The sequence below is a fragment of the Mobula hypostoma genome, chromosome 10 (genome assembly GCF_963921235.1).
Source record: "Mobula hypostoma chromosome 10, sMobHyp1.1, whole genome shotgun sequence".
Classification (NCBI taxonomy): Eukaryota; Metazoa; Chordata; class Chondrichthyes; order Myliobatiformes; family Myliobatidae; genus Mobula; species Mobula hypostoma.
This window is the reverse complement of record NC_086106.1, coordinates 51502534-51514556: the sequence shown is the minus strand read 5'-3', so window position 1 is coordinate 51514556 and position 12023 is coordinate 51502534. Positions and strand designations below refer to the sequence as shown.

At 43.4% G+C, this 12023-nt stretch overlaps 1 pseudogene; it reads left to right on the top strand.

The window, feature by feature from the left end:
* LOC134352534 (sodium- and chloride-dependent neutral and basic amino acid transporter B(0+)-like) overlaps positions 1–10100 on the top strand; it is a 49202-nt pseudogene extending 39102 nt beyond the window's left edge.
* The last annotated feature ends 1923 nt before the right edge of the window (positions 10101–12023 follow it).

The following is a 12023-nucleotide window of genomic DNA, read 5'->3' as shown; positions in this document are numbered from 1 at the left end:
CTACCATTGGTCTCTGAAGGACAAACAAATTCTGCGGTTTTAGTGAAATATGGAAAAATATGAAAAGGTGCAGCAAGCAATCAGGAAGTTATAGACAGAAAATTCTGTAAATGTGGATACCATGTGGCCTCCCATTGGCCAGGCATATCTCAGACTGAATCCTCAGCATTTATAAAGGAGAGGGTGAACAGCCAGAAATTGTATATAGAAACATAGAAAATAGGTGCAGGAGTAGACTATTCGGCCCTTCGAGCCTGCACCGCCATTTATTATGATCATGGCTGATCATCCAACTCAGAACCCCGCCCCAACCTTCCCTCCATACCCCCTGATCCCCGTAGCCACAAGGGCCATATATCAGGACCATGACATAACTAGGAAAAGGAACAAAGTCCTGGCTGAGGTGGTGCGATGTTTAAAAAAAGCTTGTGACCTTCTGGGAATTTTTGGTGGGCTACAATCATTGTGAGCAGTCACTTGTTTGGCTGAGGTGGTGTGAGGTTTAAAACGAGCTCAGATCATCCTTTTGGGACTTTTTGGCAGCTGCAATCATAATGATCTACTAGACACTGGGCAAAGCACAATAAAAAGAAGCAAGGTGTAAGTGGAGCGGCCATTGTTGAAGTGGACAGTGTTAGAGTGGTCAGACTTTGGCTCAACAAGCTTCAGCAAGGAGGGGTGAAGGCCAACATAAGTTTTTTTTCTTTCTTTGTCTACAAGTACATGGCTGGTGTGGTCAAAATGGGTCCAGGGTTGGTGGTATGTTCTTCATGTGAGATATGGGCACTCTGCAAGACCCCCACTCTCCCTGTTAACTGCATCCACATGAAGTGCATTGAATTGCAGCTTCTTAGAGACCGCGTTCGGGAACAGGAGCTGCAGATCGATGGCTTTTGGCCCGTGCAAGAGAATAAGGAGGTGATAAGTGGGAGCTTCAGGGAGATAGTCACCCCTAAGTTGCAGGGGAGAGGTCCCTGTGTGACAGTCAAGAGGAAAAGCAAATAGACAGCCAATGCAGAGCACCCCAGTGTCTGTCCCCCATAACACTTACCACCTTGGATCCTGTTTATATGGGGCGGGGGGCGACATAGGAGGGAGAAGCTGGAGTGACCGAGTCTCTGGCCGTGAGTCTGGCTCTGTGACTCAGAAGGGAAGGGAGGAAAAAGAATGTGCTGTAGTAATAGGAGAATCCATAGTCTGAGGAGCAGACAGGAGGTTCTGTGCACATGCAGAAGACACCTGGATAGTATGTTACCTCGCAGGTGCCAGGACCAGGGATGTCTCGGATCAGGTCTAATGGGGGCAGTAAGCAGCAGGAGTCGTGCTACATATTGGTACCATCAACATGGGGAGTTGGGTAGACAACTGAGAAGCTAGACTTCCAGGTTAGTATTCTGGATTACTGCCTAAGCCACATGTCAATGAGGGGAAGAATAGAATGATTTGGCAGATGAATGAGTGGCTGAGGAATTGGTGCAGGACAGTATATCAGATTTCTGGATCATCGGGATGTTGGGGTTTATATACAGGCCTTCCAACAGCTCCAGGATATGGGGTACAAATTACAGAGGGAGATAGAAAAGGCTTATAAAAAGGGCAATGTTGTGATAGTCATGGGGGATTTCAATATGCAGGTATGTTGTGAAAATCAGGTTGTTCCCAAAAGGGGATCTTGTAGAATGCTTACAAGATAGCTTTTCAGAGCAGTTTATGGTTGAGTCCACTAGGAGAAAGGCAATTCTAGATTGGGCATTGTGCAATGAACCAGAATTAATTAAAGAGTTTAAGGTAAAGGAACACTTAGGAGCCAGTAATCATAATATGATAGAATTCATTCTTCAGCTTGAGAGGGAGAAGCTAAAGTCAGATGTATCAGTATTATAGTGGTGTAAAGGGAATTACAGAAGCATGGAGAGCAGCTGGCCAAAGTTGATTGGAAGGTAACACGAGCTGGGATGACAGCAACGGCGGGAATTCTGGGAGCAATTCTGAAGGCACAGCATAGAAACGTCCCAAAGTTGAATAAGTATTCTAAAGGCAGGATGACACAACTATGGCTGATAAGGGAAGTCAAAGATAGCATAAATCAAAAGAGAGGGCATATAATATTGCACCAATTAATGGGGAGTTGCATGATTGGGAAGCTTTTAAAAACCAACAGAAGGCAACTAAAAAAGCAATGAAAGAAAAGATGAAAAATAAAGGTAAACTAGCCAATAATATAAAAGAGGATACCAAAGAATTTTTCAGATATATAAAGTGTAAAAGAGGGGTGTGTGTGGAAATTGGACCACTGGAAAATGACACTAAAGAGGTATTGATGTGGGACAAAGAAATGGTGGACAAACTTAATAAGTATTTTGTGTCTCTCTTCACTGTGAAAGACTATAGTCATATGCCAGAATTTCAAGAGTGTCAGGGGGCAGAAGTGAGAGTAGCTATTATTACGAAAGAGAAGCTGCTTGGGGAGCTGAAAGGTCTGAAGTCACCTGGACCAGACAGACTATAGCCCAGGGTTCTGAAAATGGTACAGTACTGTGCAAAAGTCTTAGGCTCATATATATAGCGAGGGTGAACTGTATTTATCAATGTGGAGCAGAGTGAGTTTGTAAATCTGATAGGAGCAAAGGACGTTCAGAATGGTGAGGGTGCAGTGCCATACGAGGTGTGTGGGGCAAGAGGCAGAGAAGGAAAGCCAGGGAGAGGGAGCCAGACATGCCCAACCTTGAGACATCATGTGATTCCAAACAATTATTAATCATTACAGAATGCTTCCCACTCCCTCCCCTTTCCCTTCACCTATTCCCAACCATGATCTCCCACTCCGTATCGCCTTCCCACTCTCAGTCCACAATAGAGACCCATATCAGAATAAGGTTTATCATCACTCACATACGTCATGAATTTTTTTTTGTGGCAGCAGTACTGTGCAATACATTAAATTACTTGAGTACTTTGCAAAAATTTTAGCGTCCCTACCTATATATATTGCACTTTAGTGTAGCTGAAGAGATTGTGGAGGAATTACTAATGGTCTTTCAAGAATCAATATATTCTGGTGGAATGGTTCCAGAGGACTCGAACATTACAAATGTCACTCCACTCTTTAAGAAGGGAGGGAGGCAGAAAAAAGGAAATTGTAGAGCTATTAGTCTGACTTCAGTGGTTGGGAAGATGTTGGAGTCCATTAAGGATGAGGTTCTGGGATACTTGGAGGCACATAGGCCAAAGTCAACATGGTTTCCTGACAAATCTGTTGGAATTCTTTGAGGAAATACCAGCAGGATAGACAAAAGCGAGTCAGTGGATGTTGTTTATTTGGATTTTCAAAAGGCCTTTAACAAGGTGCTGCACATGAGGCTGCTTAACAAGGTAGGAGCCCATGGTATTACAGGAAAGATACCTGCATGGATAGAAGATTAGCTGACTGAAAGAGAGTAGGAATAAAGCATTCACTAGATTTATTGATCCATGCATTGTAAATCTTTGAAACAAGCTACCACGTTGTTCAGTGGACACTAATTCCTTTAATTTCTTTAATCAAAAGCAAGAGCTGTTTGCATCTCTGGTAGTGATCCCATCCAACAAGCAGAAGGAATGACATAAAGTCACAGGGGCCCATATATTCCTGAGCAAGCTAGGCAGAATTCCCAATTTTTTCTGTACCCAAAACAACTTGGATTTTATCTGGTCTGTCACCTTGTATCCCACACACCAAGATCTTAGTCTTAAGTGATAATATATTAAGGTGCATAAGGTTGAAAATTGTGGGGGAGAGACCAAAGGGTCTTTTCTAGATGTCGATTCCAGTGTGTTCCTACAAACCATCAATTTTATCAACTATTCCCTGCTTTTGTTATGTAACTGATCTTTCACTCTAATTCAATTGCTCAGAATGCCTATTGAGAGACACCTGGTGTAGAATTCACCCTATATAATGATGCTAGTTTGATTTCATTTCAACTTCAGTTTGAGGAGAGTTCCTCCATCCAGCCCTTACGAGGAAACTGGTTTTAAGTGCAGACACCACCGGGAGAGCGCCCTGGGCGGAAACATGGTTGCTGCACTCAAGGTTGCCCACCTGTGGCCAAGATCAGCTACTGCTGGTGAATACACCCTGGTAGGGAAAGGAAGAGGAGGGCAGTTGTGATAGGGGACTCGATAGTAAGGAGGTCAGATAGGTGATTCTGTGGACGCAGTCCAGAGACCCGGATCGTAGTTTGTCTCCCTGGTGCCAGGGTCTGGGATATTTCTGATCCTGAAGTGGGAGGGTGAGGAGCCAGAGGTCATGGTACATATAGGTACCAATGACATAGGTAGGAAAAGGGAAGAGGTCCTGAAAGGAGAATATAGGGAGCTAGGAAGGGAGTTGAGAAAAAGGACTGCAAAGGTAGTAATCTCGGGATTACTGCCTGTGCCACGCGACAGTGAGAGTAGGAATGCGATGAGGTGGAGGATAAATGCGTGGCTGAGGGATTGGAGCAGGAGGCAGGGATTCAAGTTTTTGGATCATTGGGACCTCTTTTGGCGCAGGCATGACCTGTACAAAAAGGACGGGTTACACTTGAATCCTAGGGGGACCAATATCCTGGCAGGGAGATTAGCGAGGGCTACTGAGGTGACTTTAAACTAGAATGGTTGGGGGGTGGGAATCAAATTAAAGAGGCTAGGCGAGAGGAGGTTAGTTCACAACAGGGGGATGGGAACCAGTGCAGAGAGACAGAGGGGTGTAAAGTGAGGGTAGAAGCAAAAAGTAGTAAGGAGAAAAGTAAAACTGGCAGGCCGACAAATCCAGGGCAAGCATTAAAAAGGGCCACTTTTCAACATAATTGTATAAGGGCTAAGAGAGTTGTAAAAGAGCGCCTGAAGGCTTTGTGTGTCAATGCAAGGAGCATTCGTAACAAGGTGGATGAATTGAAAGTGCAGATTGTTATTAATGATTATGATATAGTTGGGATCACAGAGACATGGCTCCAGGGTGACCAAGGATGGGAGCTCAACGTTCAGGGATATTCAATATTCAGGAGGGATGGACATGAAAGAAAAGGAGGTGGGGTGGTGTTGCTGGTTAAAGATGAGATTAACGCAATGGAAAGGAAGGACAGAAGCCGGGAAGATGTGGAATCGATATGGGTAGAGCTGCATAACACTAAGGGGCATAAAACGCTGGTGGGAGTTGTGTACAGGCCACCTAACAGTAGTAGTGACGTCAGAGATGGTATTAAACAGGAAATTAGAAATGTGTGCAATAAAGGAACAGCAGTTATAATGAGTTACTTCAATCTACATGTAGATTGGGTGAACCAAATTGGTAAAGGTGCTGAGGAAGAGGATTTCTTGGAATGTATGTGGGATGGTTTTTTGAACCAACATGTCGAGGAACCAACTAGAGAGCAGGCTATTCTAGACTGGGTTTTGAGCAATGAGGAAGGGTTAATTAGCAATCTTGTCGTGAGAGGCCCCTTGGGTAAGAGTGACCATAATATGGTGGAATTCTTCATTAAGATGGAGAGTGACATAGTTAATTCAGAAACAAAGGTTCTGAACTTAAAGAGGGGTAACTTTGAAGGTATGAGTCGTGAATTAGCTAAGATAGACTGGCAAATGACACATAAAGGATTGACGGTGGATATGCAATGGCAAGCATTTAAAGATTGCATGGATGAACTACAACAATTGTTCATCCCAGTTTGGCAAAAGAATAAATCAAGGAAGGTAGTGCACCCGTGGCTGACAAGAGAAATTAGGGATAGTATCAATTCCAAAGAAGAAGCATACAAATTAGCCAGAAAAAGTGGCTCACCTGAGGACTGGGAGAAATTCAGAGTTCAGCAGACGAGGACAAAGGGCTTAATTAGGAAGGGGAAAAAAGATTATGAGAGAAAACTGGCAGGGAACATAAAAACTGACTGTAAAAGCTCTTATAGATATGTAAAAAGGAAAAGACTGGTAAAGACAAATGTAGGTCCCCTACAGACAGAAACAGGTGAATTGATTATGGGGAGTAAGGACATGGCAGACCAATTGAATAATTACTTCGGTTCTGTCTTCACTAAGGAGGACATAAATAATCTTCCAGAAATAGTAGGGGACGGAGGTCCAGTGAGATGGAGGAACTGAGTGAAATACATGTTAGTAGGGAAGTGGTGTTAGGTAAATTGAAGGGATTAAAGGCAGATAAATCCCCAGGGCCAGATGGTCTGCATCCCAGAGGGCTTAAGGAAGTAGCCCAAGAAATAGTGGATGCATTAGTGATAATTTTTCAAAATTCGCTAGATTCTGGACTAGTTCCTGAGGATTGGAGGGTGGCTAATGTAACCCCACTTTTTAAAAAAGGAGGGAGAGAGAAACCGGGGAATTATAGACCAGTTAGCCTAACGTTGGTGGTGGGGAAACTGCTGGAGTCAGTTATCAAAAATGTGATAACAGCACATTTGGAAAGCGGTGAAATGATCGGATAAAGTCAGCATGGATTTGTGAAAGGAAAATCATGTCTGACGAATCTCATAGAATTTTTTGAGGATGTAACTAGTAGAGTGGATAGGGGAGAACCAGTGGATGTGGTATATTTGGATTTTCAAAAGGCTTTTGATAAGGTCCCACACAGGAGATTAGTGTGCAAACTTAAAGCACACGGTATTGGGGGTAAGGTAGTGATGTGGATAGAGAATTGGTTAGCAGACAGGAAGCAAAGAGTGGGAATAAACGGGACCTTTTCAGAATGGCAGGCAGTGACTAGTGGGGTACCGCAAGGCTCAGTGCTGGGACCCCAGTTGTTTACAATATATATTAATGACTTGGATGAGGGAATTAAATGCAGCATCTCCAAGTTTGCGGATGACACGAAGCTGGACGGCAGTGTTAACTGTGAGGAGGATGATAAGAGGATGCAGGATGACTTGGATAGGTTGGGTGAGTGCGCAAATTCATGGCAGATGCAAATTAATGTGGATAAATGTGAAGTTATCCACTTTGGTGGCAAAAATAGGAAAACAGATTATTATCTGAATGGTGGCCGATTAGGAAAAGGGGAGGTGCAACGAGACCTGGGTGTCATTATACGCCAGTCATTGAAAGTGGGTATGCAGGTACAGCAGACAGTGAAAAAGGCGAATGGTATGCTGGCATTTATAGCGAGAGGATTCGAGTACAGGAGCAGGGAGGTACTACTGCAGTTGTACAAGGCCTTGGTGAGACCACACCTGAAGTATTGTGTGCAGTTTTGGTCCCCTAATCTGAGGAAAGACATCCTTGCCATAGAGGGAGTACAAAGAAGGTTCACCAGATTGATTCCTGAGATGGCAGGACTTTCATATGAAGAAAGACTGGATGAACTAGGCTTGTACTCGTTGGAATTTAGAAGATTGAGGGGGGATCTGAATGAAACGTATAAAATCCTAAAGGGATTGAACAGGCTAGATGCAGGAAGATTGTTCCCGATGTTGGGGAAGTCCAGAACGAGCGGTCACAGTTTGAGGATAAAGGGGAAGCTTTTTAGGACTGAGATTAGGAAAAACTTCTTCACACAGAGAGTGGTGAATCTGTGGAATTCTCTGCCACAGGAAACAGTTGAGGCCGGTTCATTGGCTATATTTAAGAGGGAGTTAGATATGGCCCTTGTGGCTATGGGGATCAGGGGGTATGGAGGGAAGGCTGGTGCAGGGTTCTGAGTTGGATGATTAGCCATGATCATAATAAATGGCGGTGCAGGCTCGAAGGGCCGAATGGCCTACTCCTGCACCTATTTTCTATCTTTCTATGTTTCTATGTTCCATCCAGCCTTCATCTTTTGAAGAATTCATCTGGGCTCAGTGGTGAAGCCATAGAAAATCAAGGCAGTGTTTAATCAGGTGCTGGGACAGCAAGGCAAAAGCGGAGTCTAGTGAATGTCATGACATGAACAGCAGAAACTGACACAACCTTGATTGATGAGAGCTCAGAATGAGGAAGATGAGCCAGGAGCATGTTGCAGTTGTCAGTTGTCATGGTAGCAGAGGCTTCACAGTTAGACAGTTCTGCAATTCTTTGTTCTGCAGGCTCAGTGCAGCTGTGAGAACAGAAACCCAGATGCATAAATCACTGGAAGTGACAGAACAGGTTGACAATCCAATTAAAAGGCAAACTGATTCCTGGGCTTTGTATACAGAGCATCTCATGATATGGCCACACCAAAATCTGACATGAATCCTCTTCTCTACAGCCTTCACATCGAAGGCTGTAGAGAAGGACCGAGAAAGTTTTACTAAAATAAATCCATGGATGGGGAACTTTGGTTTCAGGGAAAGAGTGAAGATGCTGGGACTGGTGCTAGAGTCAAAAAAACAAAGCTTTAAGATCATTGCCTACAATGGAGTGAAGAAAATCTTCTCAACACAGTAAGCATTAATGTTGCCTGATGGGGCAGTAGTGGGAGATTCAATTGTGGCTTTCCAAGGGGGATTTGATCAGTGACAGAAAGAAAATGTATACAAGACTGGCAAATTACTGTTAGTGAGACAAACTGCATTGTTGTTGCAGAGAAATTGCATTCATTTGAACCCTTCTCCAATTTATCGTTCCATCTTCTGCTCAGCTAAAATCACATCAGCCTGGGTTGCTAACATCAGAGCCTCAGTCAGATTTCACTTTCATGAAAAGGGCACTGATAAAAGCTGATTATAATCAGCTAGTGAAGAATCTATACTGGAGAGTTATGAATTGGTGTCCCAATTTTTTAGTGAGCGTATGTTGCAAAATTGTTTTGCAGATAGCTGCTGGGAAGAAATTTCAAAAGTGATCATCTGTCTGTTGCACAAATACAGTATATTTCAGTCATCTGCTGCTTGTTTTCTCCCAAATGAATCAGAGTTCAGGTAATCTAGGAGCAGGCAAAAAGGTACTGTTCCTAGGTTGCCAATGTGTTGGAAGAATCCACAGGAAAATCTGATCTGAATCAGGACGACTTCTGATGGAAGTCAATGGTCAATAAATATCGAAGTGTTAAACTTTTCACCTTAATTTCCACAGAAAATTTCTGCTGCTTGTGCACCAGCTCCTGATTGGGGTCCATACTTGGAACAACACAGAAGAGAAAGATACCAAAACAAGCCTGATTCTGTGTTTGCCCCTAACCAAGTGAAACTTCTTACTGACTCTGAGGTGTGAGCTGTCAAGAGAAGATCTTCAACACAAAATAATCTGCAGATGCTGGGGTCAAAGCAACACTCACAACACGCTGGAGGAACTCAGCAGGAAGTCCTGACGAAGGGTTCCGACCCTAAATGTCAACCGATCTTTTCCACGGATGCTGCCCGACCTGCTGAGTTCCGCATGTTGTAAGAGAAGATCTTCAGCTGTTCTGATGCTTTCATTGTAACTTCAGTGGAAGATCTTCAGAAGAGCTAGGAATTCCCTGGAACACACAATGACATCATCATGGGGTGGGCTGAATCCAGGAGAGATCATTCGGTTGTAGAGATCCTGCACAATGGCCAAAGTTCAAAGGGACCTGATACACTTCATGTTTGTCACCAGATGCCAACACACTTGGAAACATTGACTGTCCATAGACAATGCTGATGGTCAGAATTTGCTGATAGGGTCCAACTTGACTTGTCTAATGGGCCTGAATCATTGCTGGATTTGATTTTATAAATCAAACAGGATGCTGAGTGTGAACTGGGCAACTTTTCTTGGATAATTACTTCCCTTTTTTCTAGTTTTCATGTGATAATTACACAACTAGTACGAATCTTCATTCCCATTGATCAGATATTTTTATTATTATCACAATGTTAGAATTAATGTGTTCTAATCAACCATGAACCAAGCTGAAACTGACCTCAAGAGCAGCAGGGCTGAACAGAACACTTAATGAAAAATATTCAAAGACAATTTTCAGCACGTTGTTTGGTGCTAAGTCTGACTAAGCCAATCCCAGCAATGCAATGGGACCAGCTGAACCCCCTCCTGGCCAATGTCCACCCTTCCAACAGCTGGATGTTCATCCCAGGCAGATCTGCATTTCTATCTAAACTCACTGCAATGATAAGCAACAGACTCCAAGCTGTTTTATTTTCAATTCCATTTCACTTCAGGCACTGATAATGAATAAACATAGATCCCACTCAGTTCCATCGATATTGTGCTCATTAGTCAGAGTACTTCTGTACGCTCCTTTATTTTGTAGAGCACACTGTAGTGGCGTCAGTTCCTATGCAATTCTGAATTGACGATCTCTGTCATAGCCACTGAGGTCCTCTGGGGTTTTTGTTTCGTGCTCGTTAATGTTAATTTACAGCAGTGCTTGGAGATTCCTGGATAACTTCAGTGCTCACTGTCCTCTGGTGTGAACCAGCTGCATCCCCTCCAGATGTACTTTGGTTTATCAGCCCTGTGTACCACTCTGTTCTGTGACTTCCAACAGAAAGGGGAGATGTGCAGTGTGCATGAGACAGAGGGAAAGATACAGTACGTGAGAATGCAAACGGTATGGTGTGCGATACTGAGGGCGAGAGCGGACAGAGAGTGAGGTCAGACAGAAGGGAGAGGGGACGTTCATTTATGGAGCTAAGTTACAACAGACTGTTTCAGGCTGTCCATTCTTTTGACAAAGTACACAGATATGACAAATGTAACTTTGATTTAATGTCTTCCCGCTAAACAAGGCTGACCACACCCAGACAGCCATATGGGAATGTTGGGAAGACCTCCACACCTGCACCATTAAAAGCCAGCCTTTAATCAATGCAGAGCGGTTGAGGATGGTGCTGAAGCAGAACTCCATTCTCCATGCATCTGAACTATGAAACAGCAGGACTGCCAAGAAATAGAACAGAGAACATTGAACAGGTCAGCACAGGAACACAATGTTGTGCTGAACCAGCTAAAAATTAAATCAAAACCCCCAAAAACTAATCCCTCCTACCAACATTATGTCCATATCCCTCCATCTTCCTTACATCCATGTACCTATCCAGTTGTCTCTTAAAAACCACCAATGTATTTGCCTCTACTGCCATACCAGGCAGTGCATTCCAAGCATCCTACACTCTTAGAGTTTACAAACTTACCCCTCACATCCCCTTTGAAACTACCCGCTCTTACCTTCAATGCACGGTCTCTGGTATTAGACATTTCTACCCTGGAAAACGGATATTCCCTGTCCACTCCATCTATGCCTCTCTTAATCTTATAAACCTCTATCAGATCTCCCCTCAGCCACTGCATCTGAGGCAAAGACAAAAATCACTGTTTGATCCCAGAGGTGACTGTTTCTTGTTTGATCCTCTGGGCCTCCAGCACAGTGGGAGAGGAGGTCGAAGGGATTCGAGAGAAGAGTTAAGCCCCAGGAGGGTTTCTCACTCAGCCTAACACATAAAAATAAAGAAAGGTCCAGATCTCCTTGATAACACAATTTTCTTCTTACTGCGCCCCTTTGGCTTGTCATCTTTATCCACTAGAGGACAAAATATATCGCAAGAAACCAATCAAAGTGCCAGTGTGAACAACTTGATTTCCACTGGAGAGTGCAGACAGAACAGCGTAGGGTTAGGGAGGGCAGAGGCAGCTCAGCACTGCAAATGTTTCTACAATTCCAGGATGGTCTGCTGCCTCAGGTATGGATTAAACAGAAGTAAGTTTGGCAAAGTGGAAAAAAAAGATTGATACTAAAAGCAGTAGAAAGAAAGTATCTTCCTTTGGAAAATAAAGAAATTGATTCAGTTTTGGTGGCGCTAAGGAGCAGAAAGTATTTTTGTGAGTTGTCTATATATTCCCAAACTATAGAAATATAGTTCTAGTATGAATTGTTTGGTGACAATAAAGTATAAAGTATATAAATAATGCAGGACATAATATCACTCATGAAGTTCATTGTGGGTGTAATATAAAGCTGGAATCTATGTACATGTAGCTATTCCCACTAGTCTGCCTGCTAGGATTCCTGCTTTTCACCCAGGCAGCTTGGATTTGACTCCTAGTATGGGAATTACAGTTGAAGTTGTAAAGAAAAGCTGTTTTGAAATGTAAGTGCTGTTAGTAAT